This window comes from Lissotriton vulgaris, chromosome 8, assembly GCF_964263255.1.
Source record: "Lissotriton vulgaris chromosome 8, aLisVul1.2, whole genome shotgun sequence".
NCBI classification, from domain to species: domain Eukaryota; kingdom Metazoa; phylum Chordata; class Amphibia; order Caudata; family Salamandridae; genus Lissotriton; species Lissotriton vulgaris.
In genome coordinates, this window is record NC_141696.1 from 242,525,069 (window position 1) to 242,532,262 (window position 7,194).

Here is a 7,194-nt window from a genome sequence, read left to right on the forward strand (position 1 = left end):
ACACTGGAGAAAAGCGTTGCTAATAGCATGTTTTCTCCGCTAACATATACAGCGATAGGCAGCGATAAAAAAATCGTCGCTAAACCTATTTAGCGATAAATATCGCTACTTGTTGGTAATATACCCCATAATTTTTTTTAATTTCGCTAGGCACAGGGAGATTAAGTGATTTGCCCAGAATCACAGGGTGTTGAGCGTCGTTGCTGTGACTCGAACCCGGTTCCCCAAATTTGAGGTTGACGCCCTGTCCCTTAGGCACGTCCTTTCCCCAAATTGACCCTAAACCCAGCCACTGACAACCGAGGCAGCAGTTGGATGTTAATATTCACCAGATAAGTCCTGCTGTGGTGGAGGCAATCAGGGGCAGCAGTGAGCTGAATTATTAATAGCACCTACAACCTTGCAGCCAAAAGAACCCTAGCTGCAGAAATGCAACCCAGGCCACTTCTAAATGTAGTTAAGACAGCCAAAATGTAGAGACTCCAACCTTGTGCCAAGGGAGGCTGCTGGCAGAGAAAGAAAACATGCAAGGGTACCACTGTCAGGCACGGGAAGGAAAATCAAGGAGGAGCGCCCTGAGCATGACCACCCTACTTGGGGAGCCAAGGCAAACCTCATAGAACCAAAGAAAAACATTGAAGGGCCCACACCATTGCGTTCCTAATGCATGTGTTCCTAATGCATGCACCAAGGTTGAAAGTGAAAATGAGGCAAGAGGGCATGAACCTTTCATTGGAAGGCCCACCTACGGATGGGTCTCTCCACAGCAATAATTGCACTTAATGCAAAGAAGCCAGGAGACGTCAACCCACATGAAAAAACACAGGCTGTTAATGCAACTAAAGCCAACACCACAAGCCCCTCTGGTGAATTCGTGAAGCCAATAGAAACAAACTCAGTAAGGTTATGAGTAAAGAAAATGTGGTTGCAGATGATAGCTGACTCGGGAAGAATGATATAACCAACAACTCCATCTGGATCTTGGTAACTGGAGTCTCTCCAAAGTGAGTTAAATACTTGTAACATACCAAGTATATGCATGGCAGTCCAGCACAGGGGACACATTTGACATGCTAAAAAGGCAGTACAAGTGGCACCAAAGCCAATAACCCTGGAAGTTTTAAGGATGTCCAGGAAGTCCCCATTCGGGCTGGGCAAGATATCAACCAGAAAGCAAAGAGGCACCGTATGGGTAGCTGACACTTGTAAAGAACGTCAAAGACATAAGGTCCTGAGCCACCTACACATCCCACAACATTATTCCTCTCCACAGCAAGTAGCATCACTGGGCTTGCCAGCATCCACTGAATTTTTCAGCCTCCATCTCTTTAGGAAGTGACAAAACAGTTTTTTGTGAAATCACTTTTCAAAGAAATGCTGACCTGACATTTCTGGTGCAGTTTTCCTTTTCCCCCAACCTTTCGCCTTCCTATCTCCTTTTTTTCTGGCTTCCCTTTTTCTGGCCTTACAACTCTGCGGACATAGCCACTGCTAACCAGTGTTAAACTGCTTGTGCTCTCTCCTTTAAACATGGTGACAGTGGCTCATTCCCGATTGGCACGTTTAATTTACTTGTAAGTCCTTAGCAATGTGGTACTACATGCACCCAGGGCCTGTAAATCAAATGCTACTTGTGGGCGTGCAGCACTGATTGTGTCTCCCACTGAAGTGGGACCTTAACCCTGGTTCAGGCCTGCCATTGCAGCCACTGTGTGCAGTATTAAACTGACACTTCAACATGGCAAAATAAACCTTTTACTAGGCCTAAACCTTTTTTAATACATGTGAGTCACTCCTAAGGTAGGCCCTACACAGCCCGGATGGAGGGTGCAATAAATTAAAAAATTTGGACTTGTACTTTTATGTTTTACATGTCCTGGTAGTAAAAAAACAACTCTTAAATTCATGTTTCACTTCTGCAAGGTCTACCTCACAAGTAGGATAACATTGGGGGGCATATTTACAAGCCCCTATCGCCACCACACCGTCGCATTTCTCGAAGTTGTGGTGGTAATAGATGCATCCCCTTATTCACAAGGTAGCGTTAAGCCACTTAACGTGGATTAACACTGTGTTGTGAATAAGGCACCCTTTCACGCTATACTTAGCTTGAAAGAGGCGGGCAATGGGTGTTGTGTTGGGCATTCCACCGCAACACCCATTGATTTTGACTCTACCCCATATGTACAAGAGTGGTGTAAATATGGGGCAGTGCCAACATTAAGACCAGGGAAAACCTGGTCTTACCCTGACACAATGAGGAGAAATGTTTAATTTCTCCTCGTGTTGCTGTTTCTATGTGTTCTGCATTGTGCAATACACTTAGAACCAGCAAAACATCATTGATTGTGTATGTGCAGGAATGGTCCCTTCCTTCACATGAACAATCATTAAAAAAAATGAAGTATTGCAACTTCTATGTGTGCTGCATTAAACAGCACACATAGATGTTTCAATTCGCCATTTCAGATTCCTTCCTGCACATAAACAATCATTTCCCTCATAGGAGGCACCCTTAGACTATGGTGCAAGGGTGGCTGCTTTGGCACTAGGCAGCTAAACTAGCACCAGGGCTAGGGAAAACACAGGGCTGCATTGTATTCTTGTCACTAATGTGCAGCCCTGCGTTTCAGAATTGACAGAGTGCTGCATTTTATGTCAAGGAGGCGAACGACTCAATGCGCCAATTCCTTGTAAATATTTAAATATGGGTTTCTTTATTACATTTAATAAGATAAGTGATAACTTTCAATGAAGAGCAAGTTTATAGGTCAAGCTTGGTGTGTGTAGAATTGTAGTTAAAACCCCTCTTTAATAGTAAAGTCGGATTTTAAATCACAGTTCTAAAAATGTCACTTTTAGAAAGTTGCCATTTTCTTGTCCCAGACATTTGGTGCCTGCAGCTTGTTCCTGGGTCACATGATAATAGGTAGCTGGCAGTTGGTCTTTGTGTATTGCTGCCAGATAGTGGGGCAAAGGGAAGGTAGGCATTTGAAGGAAGGGCCACTATGACTTAACACAGGGTAGGAACTGTCACCTACTGGGGCACGGAGCTTGCCCGACCTGAAGATGGCCGCCTTGTAATAGAGCCAAAATACACAAAGGAATAACTCTACCTATAGCAATTTAAAGTATGCTAAACATCATATATTTTTATTGCCCACTCATGCATGACCATTGAACATAAATATTAACGTCATTCAAAAAAGTGGAGTCATTGCTTAATTTATTTTTGACTTTTCACTACAAAAATATTGATACATTGCTAGATACATATAAATCCTCACTCAAAAATGTATACCTACAACCTATTTCAGGGGTCCCCTCGTTTATAGTGGTCACCTTGTAATAGAGCTCCGCCACACACCAACTCTAGGCAGGGCTGTTTCTACCATTAGGCAAGACAAGGCGGCTGCCTGGGGCGGCAAAATGGCTAGGGCGGCAAAAGGGGGATTTTTTTTTATTTGCACCAACAAAAGTAAAGCTAGGCGATTCGGCGAGTCTTGCGTAATGGTAGAAACGCCTCTGCGCACCAGCAGCACCTGCCCCGCGGACCCCTCTGCGGCCCTGCAGCCCTGGCGAAGCCACACAGAATCTCCTGCTGAGCCCGCCACCCACCCTGAAGCTGTGTGCCGGCCTGCGCTAGCCGGAGAAGCCGCCCTACTCCTACATCGTGCTGATTGTCATGGCCATCCAGAGCGTGACTGCGCAGTGCCTGACGCTGGGCGAGATCTACCAGTTCCTGCAGGTGCGCTTCTACTTCTTGCGCGGGGACTGCCAGGGCTGGAAGAACTCGGTGCTACACAAGTGACAACCTGTCCCTCAACAAGTGCTTCATCAAGCTGCCAAAGGGCCTGGGTGACCCAGCCTCCGAGTTCATGTTGGAGGTGGGTTCCATACGGTGGCAGCCCCGTGGCTTCCGGTATTAGTGCCAGGCGCTGAAGCCCGCCATGTACCGCGTTGTCAACGGCCTAGGTTTTGGGGCCTTCGACTTTCAGGCGCTCAGACCCCGCTGGGTTGCCACTCAGGGGGCTACGACTCTGTGGGCCTGAAGGGGATCAGCTGTGCCCACCACATGCCCCCTAGCCCTGGCTCCAGCTACATGGCCAGCTGCCTCTCCCGGGGGAATACATGCCAGAGAGCAGCAGCAGCCCCCTGCCCTCCTCGCCTGCCCTGGCCAGTGCAATGGACTGCCAGTCGCCAGTCGCCTTATTCCAGCCCTCCGGTGCACTGGAGCTACTCGGGGCGGAGCCTACACGAAGCAGCAGCCCTTGCCGCCTGGTGGTGCTCCTGCGACGGGGGTGCACTCGGGGTGTCCCCTTACTCCCTGGACCAGGGCTACCTGAACCAGAGCACAAGGGATGAGCTCTCAGGTTAGCGCTGCCATTAGCTAAGCAGGTTACAGCTGGAGGTGGGTGGAGGAGTCTCGTTAAATAGTTTTGCTTTTGCACAATGTTTTTGTTATCTACAGGGTCTCTTCTTCAGCAACCGGACTATGGTGCATAGCGCGTGCCATCAAATTCCTTTGCGCAGGTATTTATTATCTTGTTAATTCACACATCCATATATTGATTCCTGGGCCCATTTGTTAATGCATTCACAATATAGCCATGCAATCACTTCTCGTTTAAATGATTATTTTTCCATGAATTAATTTATTTGCACAGTTTATTCTTCACTTCTAACATTCCTCTGTTCACTCACAGAATAATCCATCTATCCAGCCATTCATGGATCCATCTAATCATTCATCGATTTCTTTCATGAAAAATTAGGCTGTGAGGAGGAGTTATAGACTAAATTTAGCACTCAGACCCTTCAAAGATTGTTTCTTTACAGTGTGACCCGCCCTCATATACATTTGTATGCTTTGATTCGAAACAGATATTACATTATTTTAAATACTTAGATTGCCCCAGGATTGGAACTTTCATATATTCCCATGCTTTGTATCATTCCCCCGTCGTCGGAATGGGAGCCTCTGTAAATAAAAAAATGCCATAGCAGTAAGTACAAAAGAGAAAACTAGGGCTAGGCCTCATCTCATTTTGTAGCTTGTCCACCTCTTTTTGTAAAAGAGACCAAGAATTCTGTAACAACCATTCAGAACAGCCTCACCCCTTAGAACCCTCCTGAGAGAGCCTCAGAGCCTCAGATTTTTTTCCCGCACGTTGTGCTAGGGAGTCTCCACTGAGCTCTGCTCAGATTTTTTCTATTCAACTTGGATTCTTTTACATTTTCTTCAAATTTACAATGTCTGACAAGGAGAAGAAGGCCTTATTTAGAGCTTGTGCTACTTGTTCTAAAAAGAGGCTGTTTGTGGAGGACAAGCATGATGACTGTATCTACTGCGGATGTATGACATTACAACGCAGGTTTTACATCGCATACCATTACAACGCATAGCGCTTTGGGGTGCTGGATAGTGAATAGTTTAATTTACTATTCCAACTCCAGTCCCCGTGGACACTAGGGAAGGTGTTGGATAGTAAATTAAATCTATTCCCTATCCTAGAGCACCCCCCAGCGCAATGCGTTGTAATGGTTTTCGTTGTAAAACCTGCGTTGTAATAGCACTGCGATGTAACAGTTGCGTTGTAAAGGATGTTTCCTATCTACTGCATGTACCCGGACCACAAGGCCACAGATTGTAAGATCTGTAGGATTTTCTCGACAAAGACCTTGAGAGACAGGGAGGGCCACCTGTTAACTTGGCTGCAGAAGATGAAATCACGTAAGGAAGTTATTTCATCTGTCGATGAGGACTCTTCATCAGCTGCGTCCTCCAGAAGATCCAGAAAGAGGGGTAGGTCATCCCCTTCTACTTCTACTGAGCCACCTGTCAAAGCCTTAAAAAAGACCTCTGATAGGTCTGAAAGGGCTAGTCCCATTAAATCTCCTCACCGAGGTGAAAAGGAGAGGCTGGGACAGGCTGTGGAGACAGACACAGCCAAGAAACTGAAAAAAGATGTTTCTGTTACTTCTCCACCATCTCAGAAGGAGAAGGAAGGCAAGAAACCTTCTACTGTCCCTCAGGAAGGAAAGCCTGACAAGAAACAACGTCCGTCGACGACGAAATCAGCAGGTACGTCGACGACAGCTTCAAAGAAAGACCCGAGTTCTCGTATAGCTCCGTCGACGGTACCGTCGACAGTGGCTTCGTCGACGTTTAAAGTGCCTGTTTCCTGCTTGTCGACGATGGTGTCTACATTCTCGACGTCGACGATTATGACAACGAAGGTAGTGTCGACGGCGGCGACGACGACGAGGACGACGTCGACGAGGACGACGTCGACGACGGCAGCTTTAATGGTGATGACAACGAGCTCGTCGACGACACCGTCGATGATCAATACACCGTCTACGACGAAAACTCGGTCGACGAGATCCATTCCTCCATCGACTGTCCCATCGACGGTTCTATCGACGACGATTATGCCGACGAGTCTGTCCGCATTTCCATACGAAGGCAACAAATACCCCCTGAGATGACCTCTCCTAGACGGGTAACACCTTTGCCTCCCACTCTGTTGTTCGATGAGGAGTCTGACGACGAGGGTGACGATGGTCCTTACGGGGATGCCTACAGCCCATCGGACTTACAAGTAAAGTGTCTGGATACAGATTCTGAGGAATATTACAATACAGGGCGCCAATATGTCCAACAGGACAGGCCTCCACAGAACTTATGTCAGGATATGGTGGCAATGCCGTCTTCTTTAATTTTGGATTTGCAGTTAATGTTGCAGGATTATAGGAAGAGGTTTTCATTGCAAACTGCAGTGCAACAGGAGCGTCTTCCTTCTCCATTTATTCCTACTACTCCTGCGGTTTCACGAGTTGCTGAACCAGAACCCAGAGAGAGTTACTGAGAAATTGTAACCATTCAAGATGACGATGTCTCCTCTGATGAAAATATTCAGGAAGATCCTCCTCATGATCCAGATAGAGGTTATAATGATGATGACTTTCAGGATCCGGATGCACCAGTGCCGGACACTGCTACCTCCCCTCCAGCTGACATTGGAGGTTTCCATAACCTTATGGAGAGGGTGTCTAAGAGATTTGGCCTGCCGATTACTACTGTTCAGACAGACTGTTTCCTTTATGACATTAAGGAACCTTACAGAAAGTCTATTCGGTCAATCCCAATAATAGAGCATGTATGGTCAGAATGTATTAAGGTCATGCAAA

The 7,194-nt window shown here is 46.6% G+C and overlaps 1 pseudogene; it reads left to right on the forward strand.

Annotated features, from left to right (window-relative positions):
- Positions 1-6,872, forward strand: part of LOC147696934 (forkhead box protein F1-like) — a 44,720-nt pseudogene extending 37,848 nt beyond the window's left edge.
- Positions 6,873-7,194: the final 322 nt, after the last annotated feature.